The following is a 25054-nucleotide window of genomic DNA, read 5'->3' on the forward strand; positions in this document are numbered from 1 at the left end:
AGGGTATCATCAATCTCCAATGCTTTTCCATCAAAGGAAGCAAAATCCCATAGCAGTGGCCTTGCAGCTTAATGCTACTTAGAGCAAGTAGGGAATATAACATAACGTATGTTCAAAACAGTTAGAAACTGCCTTCAAAACATTTCATACCTTTTAAAAGAAATACGTTAACCTGTAAGATGATATTACATAGGCAAAGGGAAAAAAGACCATCAGTTTATAAAATGAATATATATTTTAATTTATTCTACTTCTCTTTAGAGACAGATTTGGCTGCATGTGTGCATGAGAGAGCAAACATTTTTCTTGGTAATATAGTAAGTGTCTGATACCATTAATAGGCTTTGCCTCACACAGAGTTCTGAGTATATTGTACCACTGCTCAGTGATCCAGGCCAGTGTGAGGCATGAAATCAATTTATTTGAATCTCTTTGCCTCTATAGGAATTTGGCAGCATGTCAGTTGTTTTCATTTAATGTTCTTTGTGTTGAACATGGACAAGTGAGCTTGCTTTTGTACAGCTCCTCTCTTGTCTTTCAGCCTGTGTTCTATACAACAAATTCTTGAGACAAAGCAGAATGTTACTCACTTTTTAATTTTAAAAAATGTTTTATTTCACATGGCATTTTAAACAGTAGGAAATTAGATCAATTTCAAAGCCTTCCCAGTCTGTGCTTCTGTGTTGCTTGCCAGCCATGTGTTCTGCATCAAACAATTCAAACATCTCTGCTGTATGGGTACTAGCAAATCGTGTGTGTGTGTGTGTGTGTGTGTATAAAAAAATATATATATTTGCTGATAAAGAAATAAATTTGGTATAAAATGGTTTGTTGTGAATGCGACTGCTTGAGGGCTCCAAATTGGAGCTGAAAGGAGAAAGGGAAGCAGTATGCTCTCTCCCATATTGGGATAGACCAGGTGCTTCGATAGAAAAACTATATACATACATACATACATACATACATACATACATACATACATACTTAACATACATACATAGAAAGAGAGCAGGAAAGGGACTTGAAACAAAAAAGAAAGAGAAATTCTGTATTTACATTCTGTTCATTCCTAACTCTTCTTTAAATTATTGTTCCTATGATACATCTCTGGGTTATGATAAGGTTTAACAATAATTAAGGAGGCAAATACTTTGCAAAAAGCCATAATGACATCTATTAAAGTTAACATGATCTGCTGGCAACCCTGTCTGTGTTCAATATATGGATGACCACCAGGTGGCATCAAAGAGATAGTGAGAACTCTAATTCTTTTATATCAACTCATAAGCATCCAGATTTTTGCAGTCCGGGAGACATCAGTCTAATTATTTATACTTTGCATATTCTTTGCCCTTTACATATTTAAAGTGCTAATTTATTTCCAGTTGATACAGCGTTTCTTCACATCTCTATTTTTTAAAATTAAAAAAAAAAAACATTATAAAGCTGCTTACTCAGAACAATTCTGGAAAAAAAAAAAACCAGCAAATTTGCTTCAGTGAAGGACGAGTTGTGTGCGCTTATGTCACTCAGAGAATACACATATCTAGAAGATTATGTTGACGCTTCAGGCAGTTCTTGCGGAAGTTGATATGGAGACGTTTGGAGCCACCGCACTGGCTGAGTCTTGTACTTTCAAGCCCCTGCTTCCTTGTTTAATTACCTGAAGAGCAAAACATCCAATCTGGAAGCCTGTGAAAATCCAGTATCTCTTGCTGCAGGTTGTTGCTCCAATATCCTGAAAAGGCAACCCTGTCAATGTACTAACGTCAGGGCAGGTTCCTGACAGCCGGCTATCTCTGTTGGGCTTTAGTTCCTTTCATTCAGGAGGCATTGTATACAAGAGGGCTTGGTCAGGAATGTGAGGTTCCTGCCGGTACTGTTCTCCCAGTGCTGACAACTCTGGCAGAAAGGCCAAATGTTTTTTTTTTCTTTCAAAAGGGGAAAAGAGTTGGCTCTGGTTATGCTTTTTTTTTATAATTTCTGGCCTTGGTGTATTGCTGACCTCTACTACAACATCACAGCATGTTGGCTAGTTGGCTTCTCAATCTGAAGTATTCTTTTTTAGTTCAGTCGATGCTGGTTTAATCAATTCTTGTAATCCTGCAAGGAAAAGAAATATATTTGTGGGGAAAAACCATAGTGCCATATAAAAGACTTTTCCTCCTGCTATTAAATAAACACAGCAAATCCATATTGAGGTAATGTAGATCTTTGTGAGATTCTGACTTCACTGTTTTTTGAAAATGGATTGTTCGTTCATTACAAGTGTCGCATTTATTACTCTTTAAGGTGCTCTGTTTATGCCATAAACAAGCACAGATGCCCTACTGTGCAATTAAAATTAACGTCCCTATATAAAAATGGAGCATTTTTCAGTATCTTTGGTTTGTTTGCCTTAATTTGAGGATGAGGAAGGCTTTAGTTGAAAGAGGATGCAGTACTGTAGAATAAGGAAAAGGAAAATGTTTTAACAGGTTTTTTTGTGTGTGCATTTTTAAATGTTTGCTGTAGTGTAACTATTGAATTATATGTTCAAGATGGAAAGTGAAATGTTTAAACATCTTTTAGAAAGTATAATATATATGAGAATTATGTAAAACTAGGTTATTGCATTATATGGAAAGTTTTCTAGAGAATCAAATGACAGGTTGGATTTTTCCTTCCAAGATTGAAGCAGGGAAACTAACATCAACTCTACCCTTCTGACTCTTGAAGAAATATCTGGAGCAGCCTTGCAATCCACAGATCTGGAGCTCTGATATCAGGAAGTTAAAAAATGGGGAGGGGAGGAATGGAATCTGTGTCATGAGCTTGATGGGAGACTATTTGGATCCAAACATTCCAGAGGTTTTTCCAGCCTTCCAAGTTTAAAATAGTCCTTAAGTGGATTTAAATTAACTATTTTTTTAAAAAAGAAAAGCTAACTGGAAATGGCAGAAGGAATGCCAACATATCTGAGGCTCAATTCCATTGTGGTGTTTTGCCTTCACAGGATCCTGGATTACTTAACAGTCCCAGACTTGGCACATTCTAGGAAGGCTTGTAGGATTGCCATGCCTGTTTTTTATTCAGTAGGCTTAAGTCTTGGCTGTAGGTTTGTTCAAGAAAATATCAAATAATCTAGGCCTATAAGAAAATTCTTCTATTCAGTCTTATAATTTTGATACTACTTAATAAAAGGCTGTAGATAATGTACTATAATATAATGTATAATGTACAAACATAAAAAAGAAGGTATCTTCTAAATCTCTAATAAAAAATAATCATTTTATAACTATTAACCATCACTAAAACAGCACCCAGCATTCACATTAAAGTAACCCAACAGCATCACCAGTTCAGTACCCAAACTCATCTTGGAATGGGAGGAGCCAAGTCAACTTTAGAGAGCTTAATTTTCTTTTGTTCCATGCAGTCTCCAGTTGCTAAAGTCTTCACTTAATCTCTGGCCCAACCAGATAATATTTTACATCAAACACCAGATTACCTTTTCTGGCAGCTTCATGACATGAAGGAAAAAAAATGAGTCTTGGGGTATGAAACACTGCAGTAACCATGAACACAGCTGTTCCTCCTCATAATCACTGATTCCACTCAGGAAGGAGTGGAACAATTGTAAAATGGTTGACCCTAGATTTGTAAGTAGACCAGAAAGATGCCACAGTTCATGATACTGAGTGTCTTTAAGAGTTCTAATAGGACAAAGAAGTATATATCAGATACAAGCAACAAGAGCCACTTGTGAATAGTCTCAAGCAGAAGCTTTATTGTTAGTCACCTATGTTACAAGACGCTGACTAGACTGACTGTATTTTCTTGGGTATGGTCAGATAAAGCTTCAGGGATTCTGGGGGAAATCAGGCCTGTACTACTTTCTTCAGTGCAAGGACTCTTAAACTCAACCCCTCTTAACACCTACCTTCAGTATAGTTGGAGATTCTATTGCAGTGTAACATTCAAATTTGGACATGACTCATCTACCAGTGCCCAAGTCTCAATTCCGACTGGAAGGGATTCAAACAGTTTGCTTCATCTAGTATCCTCTGTAGCCAAAGCTCTACCGTCTTCTTGAAAACTTTCTCCAGAAAAGGGGAAAAATGGAAACAATGTGAAAATTGTATAATATGATTACCCCCTCCACTAAAGACACATTCATAGAATCCTAGAGTTGCAAGAGACTTTGAAGATCTTTTAATCCAAACTGCTGTTTAGGGAGGAACTTTCCAGACCAAGGTCCACCCAATCTTTGTTTGTAAACTTCCAGTTATGGGAGCACCCACAATTCCAGAAGGCAAAGCAAATGAGGCACTATCCAATAAGAAGTATTGGATGTCAGCAGCAAGAAGACAACAATTGGCTCACCTCGAATGGAGACATTTTAGCAAATGAATAAGCTGAGGGGTTGTTCTGGAAAAAATTTATATAGAACACGATCCATATCATAGGTTATTGTTGATTTTCTCCCAACTACTGCACAAGGAGGTTTATCTGGGAGGAGCCTAGATGTGCCAGTTTAACGTATTGTGACTTTGTTCTCCCCATATTTTATTTCAGTATACTACAATACTGTTCTGCTACCTTAGGTCAAATCTGATTTCATCAAGCATATTTCCATCAAGGTGTCTGCAATACATGCCATCAATAGAGGAAATCTACTATACAGATAGTCCTCGACTTACAACCATTCATTTTGTGACAGTTCAAAGTTACAACAGCACTGAAAAAAAGTGACTTTCAACTAGTCCTGGAAGTTGCAGCAGCACCACATTCACAAGATCAAAATTTGGACACTTTACAGCCAGCATATATTTACAATGGTTTCAACATCCCAGGATCACATGATTGCTGTTAGAGACCTTCCCTGCCATCTTCTGACAACAAAGTCAATGGGAGGAGTTGGATTTGCTTAACAACCACACAATTCGCTTAACAACTGCAGCAATTTGTTGAACAACCCTTGGCAAAAAGGTCATAAAATCAGGAATGACTCACTTAACAACTGCCTTATTTAGCAGTTGAATTTTTTGTCCCAGTTTTGGTCATAGGTTGAGGATTACCCATATAAATTTGAGAAATAAATAAATAAAAGCTATATGTTTCTTAAATGAGTAAGGATGAGTTACAGATATGACTTGAGAAGCGTTTGTGACATCATTAAAGTAATTTGACAAGTCCCAATTGCAGTAAAGACACTCACAGTAAACGAAAGAGCCAAAGTTAAAGATTGTTCTTTAGGAAATTATGTTTACTTTAAGATGATGATGTCTATCATATAATATTTTCATATTACTCAGAAGTACAGAAAAGAATGATGCAACACTCTGGTTGATATATATACAGGAGGGTTGCAATTAATGTGAGTTTGAATAATGTGATTATTTGATTTACTCTGAATTGTGCACGGGCAAGCGTGCAATTACAGTTGGGGTTTAGAAGCTGTTAATCTTCTTGTATGTAATATGGAAAAAAGAAAGGTTCCATTAGAGGAAAACAGTACAAATTTTTAAAAGAAGAGACTCATTATTACTTTACAGAAAAAAAAATAGATGTAACTGAATAGTATGGATGTGATCATAGCAATGCTGAAATAGGATGGTATTGGAATGCCTGAAACTACAGTAATTTTTTAAAAAATTTTGCTTTCTGTAATTATTCTGTGACTTTGTCAACTGTAAATTGAAATTAGGTGTACATTCTTTTTATCCTTTATTGCAATATTTCTTTAGCATACATATTAAACATGTATGTTTGAACATTTTCATAAACTTTTTTTTTGTCAAGCTGGAACCATTTACCATATTTTCCATAGAAGTAGCACTTCAAATAGTACAAATTCAACTAATCAGAGCCGTGGTGGCGCAGTGGTTAGAGTGCAGTACTGGAGGCTACTTCTGCTGATCACTGGCTGACAGCAGTTTGGCAGATCGAATCTCACCAGGCTCAAGGTTGACCCAGCCTTCCATCTTTCTTTCCGAGGTCGGTAAAATGAGGAGCCAGATTGTTGGGGGTAATTGGCTGACTCTGTAAACCGCTTAGAGAGGGCTGTAAAGCACTGCGAAGTGGTATATAAGTCTAAGTGCTATTGCTATTGCTGTTCTCTAACTTCACTAATCAAGACCTACCTGTATGAAGAACCTTAAACAACAAGCACCACACACCAAAGTGGCTGTGCATTTGATCCCAACCATCCACAGCTGCTGGAAAGCTGTCCTTTAATTGAGAAGAGAGAATGGCATTTATTTTCTTTCTGTCTTCTTCAATGTAGGCTAGTATCTCAACCATAACACTTCCCAAAGCTTGGGGCTTTGGCTGGGATAATTTAAAGACAAGTGAGATAAATCTATTCCAGTGAGGCAAATTCCACTAACCAAGACATTTGAATAACATTGCTGTGTAAGTTAGCAGCTCTAGAGTATAGCTAATGGATATATTAAATAGAAAAGAAATGGAAAAAGGAAAAGTAGCAACCTCCCCTTATAGTATTACTGTAGTTTAGTAATCTGAATTTATGGAGACAGCTCTATAGTGTTGCATATTTGCTCCACCTGGTGGATTTCATGAAGAATGTCTTAATCCCTTTTAATAAGGAGCTGCGTACAACTGAAACACTCAGAGTAAAGCCGTCTTTCAAGTTTAGAACAACAAAGTCCTTCTTTAAAAGGCAATATATTCAAGGTAAAAATTGATATCAGATGGCTTGCTTCCCTGCATTTATTTAGTTTAGTGATTCTTTAGCAAGCAGACTATTTCAAACCAATTAATAAACCCCCTACCTCAATTTCATCTAAATATGTAACTTTTTGAGGTTCGATACGATAGGTTGAAAGTTGTCTTTCTCTCCATTGCAAACAGGCAACAGTTGATATAAGAAATAGCAGTTCCACCCAAGTAGGTAATTGTGTACAGAGATATTTCTGCAGCGTATTTGGCATAAGAAAGTCCAAGTCTAGATGACATAGGTTATTTTCTTTGGAATCCAATTGGATATGTTAATATATGAATTATATCACTTCAGCCTTCCTACGTATACACACAGCTAATTCTAAATTTTAAACAATCGTCAGCATAAAGTGAAAGTTAGAAACTCGGGTTGCCATATGTGAAGAATTTTGAAATCTTTTCGTTCCCTTTATTTAAACATGCTGCCCACAATCCTTTTTAGCATTTATTGTTTGTAATAAAATGAAAAAAAAAAAAAAAAAAAAAACCGGGGGTGGGGAATGAAATTGGTATCTCATGAATGGTTCCACAGAGCTCTGGCGCTCTGAAATGTTGCTTGCAGTGTGGTGTGGAGCAAGTATTCAGAAAAAAATCTGTCCAGATGGCTGCTAGAGATGCAGGTTTTTGTCTCTGGTGATGAGAGGAGGGAAGTCACTGGAGCATACGCTATCAACCCTTTGCATTTTAACAAAACTAACTCGCGCTCTGTCAGAATGGGGAGGTGGTGACACTGGAACAAAAAAAAAAGTTCTCTGTTCTATTGCAATCCCCTCTCAAAAGGGGGAAAACACATCAGAAATATCAAAATGCTCCTTTTTTTTTTTTAAAGTAGAAGTCTTAATATTTATATAAAGGAATTACTGTATTTCCTTTTGGAACCTGTAATGCATTGAGCATATACCGAAGGCCTTTCTATGTATGGATGTACAATGAAACAACAATGGATCGGTTTTAACGTCAGATATAAGAGATTCAAATCATTTGGGAGATGATATTTGTGCTCAGAATAAGATTTCTGGATATTAATTAGCTTCATTGGTTACAGTATATGGAAGTCTGTATGGTAGGTTACATATATTTTTATTATATATTTATGATTGAATATAAAGTTAAAGGTATAGCATTTGTTTCATTGGAAAGACGTGTGTGAGCTGTCTAGTCCCTTTCAATTTGCAAAGTGAATTGCAAGATAGTAACTGATTATTCATAATATTTATTTATGTTACTTGTATAATGTCCAGTTTATAAGACTCTGGACAGTAGCTTATTTCCAGTTTGAAATGGCTTAAATTAGGTGTATATAATTTTAGTTTGTGTGTTAATTTTACATAATTTCACTAATTGGATTTAGATTTTATTTATTACATTCAGTATGTAGCCAGGTTACCATGATGCTGACAAATTTCACAGTGTTGGCCTCCTTCTATATGTCTATAATGTACATTTAATACTTAAGACCTCTTTTAAGATTATTATATATGAGGATTCCCTGTTCCCGCCTATCCCAAAGCATATTGAGAATAGAACAAAACAACCTCCTTCCTTCCCTCTTCCCCCATACATACGCTAGTCTCTAAACATAGCTACTTTTTAAAGAAATAAGGTATTTAGGCAAAGTGTTGGCATTATTCTTTTTTTCTTCAAGATATAAATTGAAAAAACAAATCACATGTCATCATGAATTATTTTAATGATTTTTTGAGTGGAAAGAAAATTGTCTTTGTTAAAGGTTTAGTGTAGATACTGTGTCATGGCAGGACTAAGAAGAAAATCAATTATTTGAATCTCTGATCTCTGTTGGAACATTTGTGCTCTAACTTGAGTACAGTTATGATATCTAAATGCAGGTCTTTACACACAGATTTATCTTTTGTAAAAGGTGTGACACATCTAATTTTCATCTTAATATGAAATAAGACAAAACACATTACTGGAAACCCGTTTTCAATGTTTTTTAACGAAAGGAAAGTGACATAGAAATTTGCTAGAGAAATATAATAGGGAATACTGTCACTCAGTGCAAGACATTAATAGATGATTTCATTTGATATTGTGTTTACTGTACATCACATTGACAGACTAATGAATAAAGTTAGGAAAGTGTCCAAAAGGAATTTCTCCACACAAAAAACCTCAACACTTCTTCATCTGTTAGGTGGGTTTGCCTTGTCAGTAAAATTTCTAGTGAAAACACTGATGACTTCCAGCTGAGTGGAAAAATCCAATCTTTGGGATCTGACAAAACCTAGCAGATCAGAATTCAAAAGTCCAATGAATGCTTCTTTTTTCACTCATCGGTCACCCATAAAATATTATTTTCCAATATGTCAGCCTCATTTGGTGGCCAGTGGCCTGAGTAGGAAAATGGAACAAGTGAGTGGACATTATTGAGTCTGTTCTTTTCTGGCATGCTACTTCATGGAGTAGCTTTGCCTCTAGATGAGGGGTTGTCCTAATGACCATTCATCAGTGCTCGTTGCCTGATCATTGAGTGCCTCCTCATTCAGTTTATCAAGCCTTGCACATAAAAAGTCAGAATAAGCATTATTCAGCTTTGTTAATGCCAAGTAGGAGTAAAATGCTCCATTTGAACCCATTTTGCCCTAGGTTTTTCACTTTGTTAATGCAGTCCTGCTTAAATAAGTGCCTTTATTGGGTCAGTCAGACTATCTGAAACTATTAATTGTCTTGAACTGAATAGCTGGTGGCAGGCCAGAACAGATGGGATAGAAAACTATTTGGTTGGATGTATTGCTTTCAATTAGGATCAATGAGGTTTCAATGCCTTTGAATTAACTCACTTAATAGTGGCTGTGTGAAGTCACAGTGTATCACAACAGTCTGTGAGGAGAAGAGAGGGGAAGTTGGAAAGATCCTCAGAAAGGCATTTTCTTCCATAGCTGCTGATAACAAAAGAACTTTTATCAACTATATATGCAATTCAAGGGACTTTCATCTATTGTAGTAAGTTAGTATAAGCACAAGGATGAAAAGGGTCTGTTTTCAAGCTACAGGCCACTATCCTGACCTGCATATTGTTTTATTATACCTACATTAATTTCAGCATACCTGATTGCACAAAGAGTTATAGGCTTAAGGCTCTAGCATGAGGGAATATTGTGTCCTGTGGATAATTTTTTAGTTATAGTTTTGCATTTAGCATTATAGTTTTGTAAGTACACTACATTTCTCTGCACGCAAGAAACAGGAATATGTTTAGTTTCTTGTATTGATGAGGGGATTCTGTGCAAACTAGGCAAGGAAAACTGATAATTTTCAGAACTGCTAATCACTATTCAGATGTTCTTAATTGCTGTTGCTTATTTTGGGCTCATTTCATGAAAAACAAAACAAAAAGTGAAATTGAGTAAAAACTGTTACAGCATTGCTTAAGTGCATTAATTTTTTTTAAAAATCCAGAAGTATTTATTTAAAGAGAACTGGCAAATGGGTTGCTTGCCTCAGTACTAAATATGGGAGGGGGTGGCGGAGCAAGTAGATTATTCTGCATCTGGCTGCTTGAGAAAATGCTGAAGTAGGCCTCAGATGTACAGGCATTCTGTGAGCCGCCTTCCATAAGTAGTCTTCTAGGTGAGAATCTCTAGGGATAGAGTTTTTGTTGACGTGGATCAATTTAAATGGCAATTACTGTAGTCAGATAACAGCTTAAAAAGCCTTTTTACACATAGAAAAGATGCATAATCACACAGCATATGGTAGCATTCAATTTTCTGAGCCATAGTTTAAGGATTTACAATGTGTTGATATTGACCCACTTTTAAGATTGAATACAATTCTATTTTATTTAAATGTGTGGTACTTTTAGACCCATTCTTTTCTCCCCTGTTTCTAAAACTGCATCTGCCTTGCTTCTGCAGTGATGAAACACTGCTTTTCCATTAGCAAAAATGCCCCCTGCCTACTCACGACTGAAGCATAGCCTTATGTGTTTGCTTTTAAATCATAAATAAAGAAGTAGTGGTCTCTCTTAAACACTTCATTGCATAAATATTATCATCATGTTCTCTTTTGCTTTCTTCTTTTCAGGTTAGTTGATGATGTCTGTAACACTTCTTGCTTTATAAGAGTTTTGTTCTCATTTCCTACATCCCCCAGAATTGTATTGTATAATATATATTAGACGTCTGACTGCTGTTGTCCTCCAAATAAATACCATTATGTTGTTACGGTTGACATTGAGGAAACATTGTACATTTTTTTTCTTTAAGAAAGAATACCACAAATTCAGCAGTAGACTTCTCTGTGTCTCTCTCTCTTTCTCTTTCTCTTTCCCTTCCTCCTTCCCATGCTTGCTTGAAGTATAGTACATCATTTCATACATGATCAATAGAAAGTATAATCAGTTTTCTTCAAAGTGCCAAGTAGTTCATCAGACAATTCCTACTTTTATATATCCATCCTTCCTTCCTTCCTTCCCTCCCTCCCTCCCTCCCTCCCTCGCTCCTTCCTTCCTTCCTTCCTTTCTTCCTTCCCTCCCTCCCTCCCTCCCTCCCTCCTGGAAGAAAAAGACAATGAATACAACACATACTGAGTAGATTACATTTTCAGTTAGGTCCAAAACATTCCTTTATATAGTGACATATTTAAATGGCTTTTCTTCCCTGGTAAATTGACATGAACATATAGATTTGGGGAAATGTTTAGAGAGAAAGCAGTAATATGGCTTTGTTTGAATGGAGTTTAAATTGGAAACAAGGTGAGGTGGTTTGTTTTGTTTTAAATGGGGGTGGGATAGTGGATAAGTGAATAGAGTTGGCTTTTCCTCTTGCTTGGAATTTTGCGTAAGCCTGAATGCGTGGTGGAAGGTATATATGAGGATCAAGCTTCTGTTTCGCCTAGGAAGCAGAGGATGCTTTACAAAGGACAGAAGACATACTGCTGAGAAGAAAATAGGCGGCTTTAGATAAAGCACTGTAACAAAGACTTGTAGTTTTATGTATCATGGTGTCCATTAAAGCTTAATAAGGAAGAGTGCATTGAACCTAGTCAGGCATATGTTATTCATGGAAAGAATAAACATTTAGGTGATGTGCAGAAATAAAAAAAAATGGGAAGAACCCGATTGTTTAGCTTTTGAAAAAAGCTTTGCAGGGAAGATTTCTGTTTTCATCTCCCACAGTTTGATATGCAAGGTAGAGGGGAGAGTAAGCTACAAATGTTTGGAGCATATCAATGCTAGAATCCCAGGGGGGTTAAATGCATTGTGGTAAAATGAAACTGGACTGCCTTTAAGTGTGTTCTATTTTATACATACCATTGAGAGCCTGACAAAAGGAATGATTTTGATACTCTGCTCACAGTGATAAAAACCATATCTCCACAGCAAAATTATTTCCCTTTCCCTGAAAAAAATAAACTCATATGCTTAAGCCCATTGCTTCTGCACTTTAAAATTAGCAATCCAGGTTGAGCTCCCCCCTCCCCTTTTAACATTTTATAGCCATTAATTGGGAAGAGAAAGAGAGAAGGAAGTGCAGGTTTTTAATAGATGCTTTCTCTGGAAGAAAGGGTTAACTTTTAAAGAGGGAGAAAATGAATAATTCAGTGTTCAGCTTTATCACTCTGCATTTTGCTATCTATTCTTTTGGTCCTCTGGAACTTGCCGTGAAAGGTACAGTAGAAGAAGTCAGCTGTGGGGTGGAGGGGGGGAACTGTGATAATTTGCACACCCATCCCTGTCATTGTTCTGCCTGAAGAGACGGGGTTAGGTTCAAGGCCACATGTGCTCCTGTCATCATTCACATTTCTGCTCCAAGTGCAATACAGAGTGTCAGCTCTCCATCTGTCTTTGCAAATGTATGAGCCCAGCATCCTGCTTCCAGCTACAGAGGCACAATCAGTTAGGATGGCCCTCCTTGTTCCTCTGTGTTCATTCCAGAACAGGAGGCACTGAGACCTAAATAACCTCGCCTTTAGGAGAGAATCGGTTACTGTGGCTCTGTTTTATTCATAATGCCTGGTAAGTGACCCCCCCTTCCCCCTTTCTTTCTTTCTTTCTTCCTTGATTTTCCTTCTTAAGCACTAATCATTTTATAGACAGTTTTTTTGACAGATAAACTGAAGACTTTGAGGCTGGCATATGCAAAGAATAGTTTGAAATGTGAATTGCATCCTATTTGTAGCGGGCTGTGTAAAGTGTGTGAGCGAGAGTGTGTGTGTGTGTGTGTGTGTGTGTGTGTGTGTGTGTGTGTGTGTGACAGAGAGAGAGAGAGAGAGAGAGAGAGAGAGAGAGAGAGAGAGAGAGAGAAGGATTATTTAGGGTATAATAAATTGCAATGTTGAATATTAAAGGAAGAAAACGCAGCGGCCAGCCCGTCTGCCTAGGGATGCACGATTCAGTGAGTTTGTGACGAGAAAAGGTGTTTTATTTCTTATGTTTGACTATATTCTTTTATCTGTAAATTTTACATCAAGGAAGGAGGACTTGTGTAATCGTGAGGAAAGTCCTCACAATGTGCTTTTGGAAAAGCTGTTTGTGTTCGAGACCTGAAGTGAGAGGGAATACAAGAAATTGCTTCTGATTTTGCACTTAAAACCAACCCGCTGTCTTTCACAAGCAGCAGCTGAATATTGGAACTGTATTTCTCCTTAACATCTCCTTAAAACTGCGTATCTGCTGAATGAGTGAAACTGTTATGGAAGTGGAAATTTTTAGCATGTCAGTTTCCTCCTGAAAATATTATCCTTGGACCTTGACCTCTTGCCTAATTGATAAATGGTACTGCCAGTGGAAATATTTCATTGGTGTCGAGTAAATTATGTGAAGGGATTTGGGGGGGGAGTAGTATGTGTGTGAGAGAGGAAAAGAGAATCTTTTGTAAACGAAGGAAGAATGGAGCCTTTCTCTCAGTGTGCATTCTGCAATGTACATATATATTTGCAACATATTCATGTAATGATAATTAGATTACTTATATATATATATAGATTTTAAATAACACTGAGTTATTCTATAACTGATTGGTTATTTTAGGTAGGGGTGGGGGTGGGAGAAGAAAAGATGCTGCCTTTGCTGAAGTGTGTGTACCCATCACAGATGGTGTTTTGAAATAGTATCTGCCAGTTTGCTTTGACCACAGTTGTATGTAGGTATTGCCAGTGTTTGAAGAATTTATTTTTCTAGGATATGTATTCCTGGTCATTTCTATCACTGATTTTTTTTGTCACAATTGCAGACCGAAATCAAGAAAGTGAGAATAGATGTGCTCATAGAACAAGGCTGAGAATTGATGCAGAGATACAGGCAAATTAATTTGAACAAATACCAACCAAAGATAGGAAATATCAGTTTTAACTCTTTGTGTGGAAGTGATAATGTGCAGATCTTGTATTCTGAGAGAAGTAATCTTAATTAGTAACATAGCTATGACTGCAGTGATCCTTCACATTGAAATGCTGCAATATTTTCTATAGGGGTTTTGCATGTATGGATATATAAACTGTAAATGCTTCTTTGGAATGTTATGTTTGTTATAAAGACGGTCTTAGAAATAAATAGTTTTGTGATAAATTATCACGGAGTGTCTAAAGCATGCATATATACTTTAGATATACAGTATCTGTATCTTTAAACTTAATAAGTCATTGGCTCTCAAATTACTTAATCTACCTACTAGTTAAATCACCAGGCATATTAATAAAAAGGGGTTGAACTCCACTTGTTTCTATAGACACTTATCAGTGCTATAGAATTTAATAATTACATAAAATTTTAATTTCCAGCAGGCTTTTTAACTGGAAACAAAAATGATGTGCAAGCGAGGCTTTGGGAAGAGAGAGTCGTAATGTTAGCTGAGTGTTAGAAAACCTTGCACTTGGATACAGAGAATACCCTAACAGCTGTGACTGAGAGCATGTGCCAGAATGAAGATACTTGAGCAGATCTGACACTTGGCTATTTTTGACACCCATCTGTACTCCCTACCCCCCTTCCTTTAGGATGCACTGCCTCTCAATCTGTTCATAGCATATTTCAGCCTTTTATTATTATATTGTTGGTATTTTTTCCTCCAAATCGGCATTATTAGCCATCTGGGAAAGATTTTGTACTTTTAAAATAAAGATATAATTCTCAGGAGAGGAAAAGATGTTTAAATTTTATGAAATCAATATTATGTCATTGCTGTTGCATGTATGTACCTTGAGTTTTGGGGAAGCATTCTTGCAAGAAATTCAGGTATTTGGGAGTCTTGCATTGCAAGAAAAAAAAATGAAGGATTACATACAGTACTCATCTCTTTTCTGGTTTTAAGCATAGCAATAATATTCTTAGAATTAGTTACAAGTGTGATTAGCTATAAATATTTGCTGTAGGTGGAAACCTTTATAAAGCCACTATTGCTGGAGAAGTAGAGGTAGAATTATAGTACAATAAGATGGATATTTTAAATAAATTCATATAGATATATGGATAGTAGCAATACATGACATTTTACTACATAACATTTCAAGTTAGTCCATAATACAGAGCCCTATTCATAATACTATGAAACTAAGCCTTAATTTTCAGTAAATTTAGTAAATCATATAAAGTATACATGTCTTTAAGGTTGGAGCTTTATAGTTTCTTGAATTTAGTAGGAATTACTTCTGAGTAGATGTAATTAAAATTGTACAGAATGGCAGTAATTTTGTACTGTTCACTTTTTAAACAAACGCCGGCCACAGTTTATGAATTTGTTTCATTATTAGCATTGGTTTAGGGTTGGGAATTTTGTGTGTGTGTGTGTAAAATTACAAATCTACCAGTCATTTTACCATCCTTTCAAATAGCAGATGTTGGCCTACAGAATGCTTTATTGTTGCCCTTAGCAATCTTCAGGATAGTTGCCTTAAAAGGACAATCACTAATCACAGTCATTGCAGCCCAGAAATAATGCTGTTCTTTCAGAAGATGGCTGGTATTAGGTCAGACCACCCCTTCTTTACTTCTGCTCTCCAGATGTGGCTGCAAAACTTTTTAAGTTCATGTTTCCAGGGGAGTGGGGAAGGAGGAGGGAGTGTTTTCAAATCTGGTTTTACTTAAGACATCTCCATCCTGGAGTGCATTTCATAAATTGCCCACATATTTTTCTTAGCAGAGAACTTAACTGGCTATAATTTTAAACACATGGTTACATCATGTGATATTTTCAAAACATTTGTACACATAAGCTATAAGGTCCCAGCCGAAATGATCCATCATCTCACAGCCAGCCCTTTTTTAAACAGTATATCTGCATTTTCCATTTAGCAGAGCTATATATTATTAGCTTACATTCTGGGTAGTAAAACATTGCATTGCTGATTGTAAAACATGGACTTTATTATCTGTTGAAAATTGATTTGGCATTTATAGCCACTGTGTACCAGAGAAAGGCTTTCTGGATTTAAAATTAGTGCAAGCCACTGATGATATGTTTAAAGAAAGGAAGCACAATTGCTGTTGTCCCAGTAACTTCACCTTAGGAAGATTCACCTGTATCAAACTTTCTGTTTATTTCATTCTGATTGAATGTACATGTGAATACTATTATGCAGCAAACAGCTTAAACACTATTAACTTGGCTCAGCTCTGTTTTAACTTGCTGTTGTTATGCTATTACTTCAGGACAATGCTTTACAAAACAAGTGTTCTGCCAATTGTAGAAAGTATGTCTGGAAATATTTAAAGGGCTTCAACAGTTAATGCTGTATCACTGTTTCAGTCATCATACTTAATGTCTTGGCCCAACTGAGGGGTTTAGCCAGTGAGTAAAACCCTGATGGATACTTTTGCCTCCTGGAAAACATATTGACAGTTGGAGAAAGTTATCTAAATATTTTCAAGAGGCACAATTTTGTTCTCTTTGTCATCTTTCATGTTAGCAACAGTTTCTGAAGTTATTCAGAATAAAACTATTTTGGGTGATTTTTGAGAGAGGGACTTTCTGTCTGGCTTGCATACAATATAATCTAAATAGAGCTGTTATTTCTCAATAGTAGCACTTAATCTTAATTATTTCTCAGTAATAGTATTTAATCTTCGTACCAGACAGATTCTCTCATATATTCAGTTTATCTTCCTGAAACTTATTTCAGGCAAAAGATTCCAATAGGCAGTCAGTCTGTCTATCTGTCTCTATGCACCCATTTCTGATTATTGATTTGATTTCACAATTCTGGTCCCAATTTTGACCAGAACCTTATGGGATTTTTGTATAGAAAATGAAGAATGAATTTCTGTCATAAATCAGTCCACAACTGATTTATTCAAAGAAACTTGAATGGTGAATGAATTTATATGTAAACACATCAGTATGTGTATATTTGTTAGATATGGAGACTTTTATTTTCTCTAGGACCTACAAGTAGCTTGCATAGAGATTACTTTTTAATTTTATCCTCACTACAAAAACCTTGTAACATATACTGTGAGGCACAATGACTAATTCAATGTTACCCAGTACATTGCTACAACTATGAATGTACCTGAAACAGAGCTGAGTCAGTCCAAACCCCATATTTTGACCACTGGCTCTTGACGAAAGCAAAAATTGCAAATTCAATAAGGTAAAGGTTCCCCTCGCACATATATGCTAGTCATTCCCGACTCTAGGGGGTGGTGCTCATCTCTGTTTCAAAGCTGAAGAGCCAGCTTCTCTGTGGTCATGTGGCCGGCATGACTAAACACCAAAGGCACACGGAACACTGTTACTTTCCCACCAAAGGTGGTCCCTATTTTTCTACTTGCCTTTTTTATGTGCTTTTGAACTGCTAGGTTGGCAAAAGCTGGGACAAGTAACAAGAGCTCACCCCGTTATGTGGCACTAGGGATTCAAACCGCTGAACTGCCAACCTTTCGATCAACAAGCTCAGTGTCATAGCCACTGAGCCACCATGTTCCTACAAATTCAATACTGTACAGCTATTTCCCCAATCTGGTGTTCTTTAGATACTTTGGCCATCAGCTCCACGTTTTTTGAATCCCCTTTTTATTCTTATTGAGGACCACAATGAGATTTTGAATAATTTTGTATGGGATTGTACTGAAATATACCAGGAGCATTACCAGATACAACTTTTGCTTCACTTGATTACACTAAATCACGGATATCAAACTCACAGCATCACATTGCCGTCACTTGACTTATTGTGACATTTTCCCCATTTGCGGACCTGGGGTAGGTGTGGCCTGCGTGAGACACATTCGCCAACGGGCCACATTTTGACCCTGTACTAAATGGTAGCTCAGTTCTCATGATTGACTTAGCAAGGATGAAGTGTGAGTGAATGACAGTATGTCAATCTTTTGTCTTTCTCTATGTTCTTCATTGAACTTAACCAATGTTACAGCCAAAGTCTTTTCCTTTTTTCACTGTGTAGAATCTGTATATTCTGCATACAAACAAACTTTACGACTTACACCTGAATTTTTGAACTATCTCCACTGAAGAATATTAGGGTTGAGGTAATGCAAAAGGGCAGAAAACATTCAGAACAAATGTACTATTTTTTTTAAAAAAAACTTTCCATACTGTACTTCCTCTCTTACATTTTATACTCTTTTCTTATATGATAATGTGCCAGGGATGTGGTGGCTCAGTGGCTAAGAAACTGAGCTTGTCGATTGAAAGGTCAGCAGTTCAGCGGTTCAAATCCCTAGTACAGGGATTTGAACTGATACAGCATAACAGGGTGAGCTCCCGTTACTTGTTCCAGATTCTGCCAACCTAGCAGTTCAAAAGCATGTAAAAAATGCAAGTAGAAAAATAGGGACCACCTTTGGTGGGAAGGTAACAGTGTTCCGTGTGTCTTTGGTATTTAGTCATGCCGGCCACATGACCACAGAGACGCTGGCTCTTCGGCTTTGAAAAGAAGATGAGCACCACTGCCTAGAGTCGGGAACTACTAGCATATATGTGCGAGGGGAACCTTTATCGTTACCTTTACATATGATAATATAAATTACTACAAAGTGGGCTTGATTAAATTGTGTTAAACAACCTGTTTTTAGCATGCTGCATGACCAGACCCATAAAATCCCTAGACATTAACATTTTAGGAGCTTTAACCAATTCATTCTTCATTTCCTAAAATCAACTAGGCAAAGAACAAACATAGCCACTGTTTCATCTTAGGTGAACTTACATTAGGACGGCCAGGTCTACATTGCATTGCTGTAGATGGTGCTAGATAACAGGCATTTTTCTTTGCTGCCACCTACAGTTATCTGGATTTTTGAAGCCCAATTCTGAAAGATTTAATGTACATTCAATCTGCACTTCCTTTTGTATAGAAGGAAATACTTGCTTATGCTGAGGCATTAACAACTGAACAAAAATTCACAAAGCTGAAAGTTGTTCCTTGCAAGCCCCATTAACTATATATGACTATATTTCGCAGAAAATTTTAGTAGATAATCAGCATATCTGATTATTATAAGTGCTACCGTGTTTTCTTCTTTGGTAACTATCTATATAGTAGGTATTATACCTTATACCTTATACAGAAATTAAAGGACTCAGACTTTTAATGGCACCTGTGTTGTCAGTATTTTCATGTGAAGGTTTAGAATTATAAGCATCTATTACTTTAATGATTATTCATTATGTCAGCCCTTCAACATAGATCAGATTAGGAATCCAATGTAATGTAGGTCAATACTACAATTATTGTAAAAGTATAATAACAGATTCTTGCAAGTCTGAATGTACTTCCTGCTTCTCTCCCTTTATCTTCATAAGAAGTTCATAGGGGTGAAATTATTCAGATTACATTCTTGCTCCAGTTTCAGTCCTTTTTTATCTGACTATTGTCTTGGTAGCGACTTTTTCTCCTGTCCTTCAGAGCTGTTCCCTCTGTCCTCTACACATTACCACTTTTGATACATTTGATTTTTTTCATTTGTGGGGAGGAGGAGAAGCAGCAGGAGGAGTTTGGCACTGTGCAACATACATTCTATTAACACTTCAAACAAGAAATGTTATTATGCACATAGTTATGAATGCTCATTTGATTTTTGTTCCTCTTCTTCATTTAGCTCATTTCACTTTTAGCTCTGTTGTTACACAGTTCTTCCATTCACAGTATTTCAAAGACAAGTTGGACTTGAAAGTGCATATTTGCTAGGGATTTCATTCAAATAAAATATAACATTGTTTTTATAATTGTTGAAAAAAGTCTCGGATTTAAAAAGCAGCTATGGAGAAAATTAAACTGCCAAATATATCCATCATTAGATATTCTTAATCTTGGAAATAAAAAAGAAATGTATACAGTAATAACTACACAGTATAGGAACACAAGGAATAGTGCACAATGAATTCATCTAATTCAACATCTTTCCCAAATATAAGAAATTGATATATTTCAACATTTATGATAGGAAGATAGGATAGGATGATAGGAAGATGGTGGAGAAAAAGGACTTAGAGCTACTTACAATGTATTAAATGAGAGCAGAGAAGGATCTGTCTTGTCAATTGCACTATTTTGCAATCCAGATAGTAATATTTTTTGCAGTAGAACATATCTGTCTTTGCTTCACAACATACCAAGTGCTTTACTGATATTTGGTTAGGTTCAGACTTATCGAGGGGTTGGTGACAGGATCAACCTTCTGCAGCCTGCTGACCTGTATGTGTGTTCAAGTTATTATTCATGGAATTTCCAGTCAGCACAACAAAAGCATTCAGTATGCTAACATTGCCTATTTCTGGTTTCGGTGTTATATCAGCATCCCATTTGTGCATAGTTGCATTTTATTTTTATTTATTTATTTATTTATTTTTTAAAAATGCCTATGGAAACATTTATTTCAAGAGACTTAGTTCATGCTTAATTTTAAAAGAAAAAAAAGTGCAATTTCTGCTCCCCTCAATGTATAGAATACTTATTCACTTAAAATGACAAGAAGTTAATTTGTTAGTCACATAGCAAAACGTGTTTTCTCCTCACAATTTTATCTAAAAATTCAAAGCTTCCCTCAGTTGTTTCATTTGTGGAGAGAAAAAAAAGCCAGTGTTCCTTTTGAAATTGATAGTAAGAAAAAAGATTCTAGAACCACTGAACTGAAGGAAGCCTTATAGGCCACTCAGTTCACATCTAGCTTATCATGCCGCCATCTGGAGGTAGGAAATCCAGTTCTAGTATATCCCCAAGAGATTGCTATCCATTCTCCTTAAAGATCTTCTGAGAAATATAGAGAAAGAGCCATCTGCTCTTTTAATTAATTAGTTCTGTTCTTAAACTACTCTTTCAATAAAAAATTAAACCAAAAGACTGTAAAATCTAGTTTTTATTGCATTTTTAAATTATTTTATTGGTTTCTTAAACTGTTAAAACATTTTAAATATTTTTAATGTTTAAACTATGTTTTGTAGTCTGTCTAAAATGCTTCATATGTAGAATGGAAATACAATACTGTCAGTTATTATAATGTATTATAATGTATGTCACATGTCACTGAGAAGTTCACAAGCTATACAGTCCCACCATCCTGTTCATATTCCCAGCATTCTAATGACTACTGATATTATTTATTATTAATTGTTTTGATTTGTATAGCTGCCCTTCTCACCAAAGTGACTCTGAGTGGCTCACAGAGTTAAAACAACAATCCAATAAAATGTTTAAAAATCAGTATAGCTACATAAAGCAATCAATATCTAATCCTTAATTGTCTAATCTGTTTCTAAAAACATTTAAATGGAGATATATATCATCACAATTTTGGGAGTACATTCCACAGATTAATGACATAGTTTGTGAAAACATATTTTGCCTGCCTTTAATTTTTTCTAAGACATCATGTTTAGAAAGCATAGCTGTTTTTCAAGAAAATTGCTTTTTACCCATAATCATTTTAGATTACCTTTTCTAAATACTTTCCAGTTTCACAATATTATTTTGAAGTCTTGTTAAATTTTGAATTTTGTTCAGGCACCTTGACTAATCCAGCAGATTTCTTCTGAATCTATGGGAGAACCTGATGCCGGATTTCATATACTACTTGGATTATTTTCAAAACAATTCTGTGAGAGATAAATTTGTGGTTGGTAATAAATGCATTTCTCTTTTCTATAAATGCTGTCTTAAGGAAGAGAGATGGAGAAGGGAGTGTTCAAAAAGGAAGAGAAACAGAGAGAATTAGATCACTCGATGAAGGGCACTCTGAGTGAATATAGCCCTTAAGATTTTTATTTATATGGCCATCCTTCTCTAATTAGAACTTCCATTCTAATCCCTGCTTTGACTGCAAGCCAGGAATATTTTTCTCAAAATAATTTTTATTAGTCATCTAGTATAAATACAGAACATTAAATAAACCAATACACAAAGGTAATAATCTTTCAATTACATATCTGCTCCCTCTTTTATAACAATACAGGTATTTCCAGCAATTATCAATTCTTTATAGCTGTATGTCAAGGTTACCCATTCACTGATGCATATTTTTAAAATAAACAGAAAAATAGAGGATACATATAGCTGAGAGAGAAAAAAGTGTACATACAGACACAAGTAGAAAGAGGAACAAACACATCACTATTGCAATGTATAAACGTGTATAAGTAACAAAGAGAGACATTGCTATTGGGATCAAATATTTTAATAATGCATTGTGTTCTTGTTTCTTTGCTTTCCTTCATGTATCTCTAGAAGCTTGTCAGTCATCTGAAGTTATTTGCCCTATTGGCATCTTCTTATAGCGCACCTGTTGTGTTGCAGCCATTCTTTGAACAAACTGAAATAGAAAAAGACCATGATGTAACCAGAAGGCAATGTTCCACTTCATGTTCTGGAAAGAGAAATATTATATATGAATGGCTGGCTCATATAAGCATTGTTTACATTTAGAAAATAAGCGTATCAGGATTTCTGTACATCCTGGCAATAATCAATGCTGTTGTGTTCCACCATCCTTCTAGAATGATGTCAGTAATGGTAAATCACAAACTACAGGTGGCCACACATTGTGGTGAGCAGGATGGAACTCATTTTAACATAATAGCAATAGCAATAGCAATTAGACTTATATACCACTTTACAGAACTTTACAGCCCTCTCCAAGCGGTTTACAGAGTCAGCATATTGCCCCCAACAACTTGGGTCCTCATTTTACCCACCTCGGAAGGATGGAAGTCTGAGTCAACTTTGAACCTGGTGAGATTTGAACTGCCGAACTGCAGGCACTTGGCACTCCGCAGAAGTAACCTACAGTACTGCACTCTAACTACTGAACCACCATGGCTCATTATTATGCTTTTATTTTTAGATAAGTTTATGGAAAACCAAAGAACAAAGTCATTTCTGTTCATCAAGCTAGATGATTTTTTTTTTTGCCATGGCCATTGATGTAGTATGACAAGCGCAGTCGGGCAGACAAACTTAAAATTATTATAAGGATCTTTTGGATACAAAAATATAATTTCCAAATCATAAAAACATGAAATTATCTAAGTCTTGTGAAAATAGCTGAAGTCAATCAGGTTAGTTTATGGATATCTTCTCATTGCTATTCTAATATTTATGATGATATCAGGGATGGGTTCTACTTACCTTTACTACCGGTTTGCAATGGTGCCGTGCGCTTGCGCTTCCTGATTACATCCGGGTCAGTGGGCAGAGCCTCCCGCCAGTTTTACTACTGGGGGCAACCCACCACTGGATAATATGCTTCAACAAAATGCAGAGAAGACATGGAAAAAAACACACATAAGTGGGTTGCATAATGGATAGGATAACTGATATATTTTGCAGAAATGTTTGTCTGGGAGGTTTATAGAACTGTGCAGGCCATCCTTGTTTTTAGATGAATGAAGGTGAACAAAATTCACCTTCTAGTCCCTTCTGTTGCATGTTCCTGTTGCAATGTTAACTATTTTCATCTAGAGCATCTGGATAGCATAGCGATTAGTGCACTACCCTTTGATTCAGGAACCTTGGTTTTAAATTTCAGCTGCTACCTCTTTACCTGTAGAGGTCCTTGAGCAAAGACACCTTAATGTTTCACCTGCCTACCTCAGATATACAATAAGAAAAACTAAAAAGTCGTGCCAGCTCAGACATCACACAGATTAACAAGGTCCACACGAATTGTTGGAGAAACAGAACAGTCTTAACAATAAGCAGGCTATTGGAACAAACCAATACATTCATGAGACAATTGATAGCATTCTTCTAAAACAGAGACGATATATGATATATGAAACATATGAGAGAACTATAAATGGTCAGAACTCCCTCAGTCAGAAAATCACAACAATTAGATACAGATACAAGTTCAAAAGTGAAATTACCGTCAGCTACCTCCTTTGCATGGATAAGATCAAATTGTGTGCAAAGAGTGAATGAGACATTGATTCACTGATCCAGCTGTCACAGCTCTACAGTGAGGACATTGGGATGTCATTCAGATGAAGAAGTGGGGATGGATCGTAGTAAAGAAAGGGAGGGCAGTTAAGACTGATGGGGTGGAACTATCAACAGGCCACATAGCAGACATACAAACCAGCTACAAGTACTCAGACAGCAGCAGACAGGATGAAAATCAAACAAAGGAACTGCCATGGCAAGACAAGACTCTTCACGGGAGGTACCATTGACAGTTGTTTGAGTTGTCTGGCATTAGAAAATTTTACCAGTGCCTGGAAAGGATGGACAAAAAGACAGCACTGAGATACTAATCATAGCAGCACAAGAACAAGCACTAGACAAGGATCCAAGATGCAGAGAGGTCCCAGAAACAGTTCAATTTATAATGGCAGGGTGTAAGATAAAGGCAGGAACAGTATGCATTGAACAATACAACCAGATGGCATTGTGTACAGAAACATCTATAGAGGGCTAGACCCTTGCAAGTCCAGATGGCACATTCCCCAGAAGATTGTGGAGGGTTAAGATTTTGTGGGACTTCTAGATCAGATAGGTGGATACTGGCCGATTAACTAGGTATCATAGTAATAGATATGGACTAGAAGAAGACAAGAAAACAGTGCTAGTGATAGATGTAGCCATGCCAAGTGACAGTAGCATCAGAAAGAAATGTGAGAAGCTGGGTCTGAAGGAAGAACCAGAGAGGATGAGAAAAGTAAAGGCAAAACTGATCCCATTGGCAATATGTTCTCTCTTTCTCTCTCCCTTTCTCTCTCTCTTCCACTCCTCCTCTACCCCTCTTTCTTCTCTTTTCTCTTTCTGTTTGTGCAGCAAGCCAGTCAGTTAACTACTGTCACAACCAATGGATCAACCAAGTGTTGATCCAAAACAAAAAAAGTGAACCCTTGCAGGAGTATGCTAGAAAGGAGAGAGGGAGGGAGGGAGGGAGGGAGAGAGAATGTGTGTATGTGTA

The 25054-nt window shown here is 36.4% G+C and overlaps 1 protein-coding gene across 3 annotated transcripts in view; it reads left to right on the forward strand.

Annotated features, from left to right (window-relative positions):
- Positions 1-25054, forward strand: part of RUNX1T1 (RUNX1 partner transcriptional co-repressor 1) — a 149754-nt gene that overhangs the window by 37201 nt on the left and 87499 nt on the right. The gene's annotated exons all lie outside the window — the stretch shown is intronic.

This window comes from Pituophis catenifer, unplaced genomic scaffold (genome assembly GCF_029215685.1).
Source record: "Pituophis catenifer annectens isolate HBS135680 unplaced genomic scaffold, rPitCat1.0.hap2 SCAF_3, whole genome shotgun sequence".
Lineage (NCBI taxonomy): Eukaryota > Metazoa > Chordata > Lepidosauria > Squamata > Colubridae > Pituophis > Pituophis catenifer.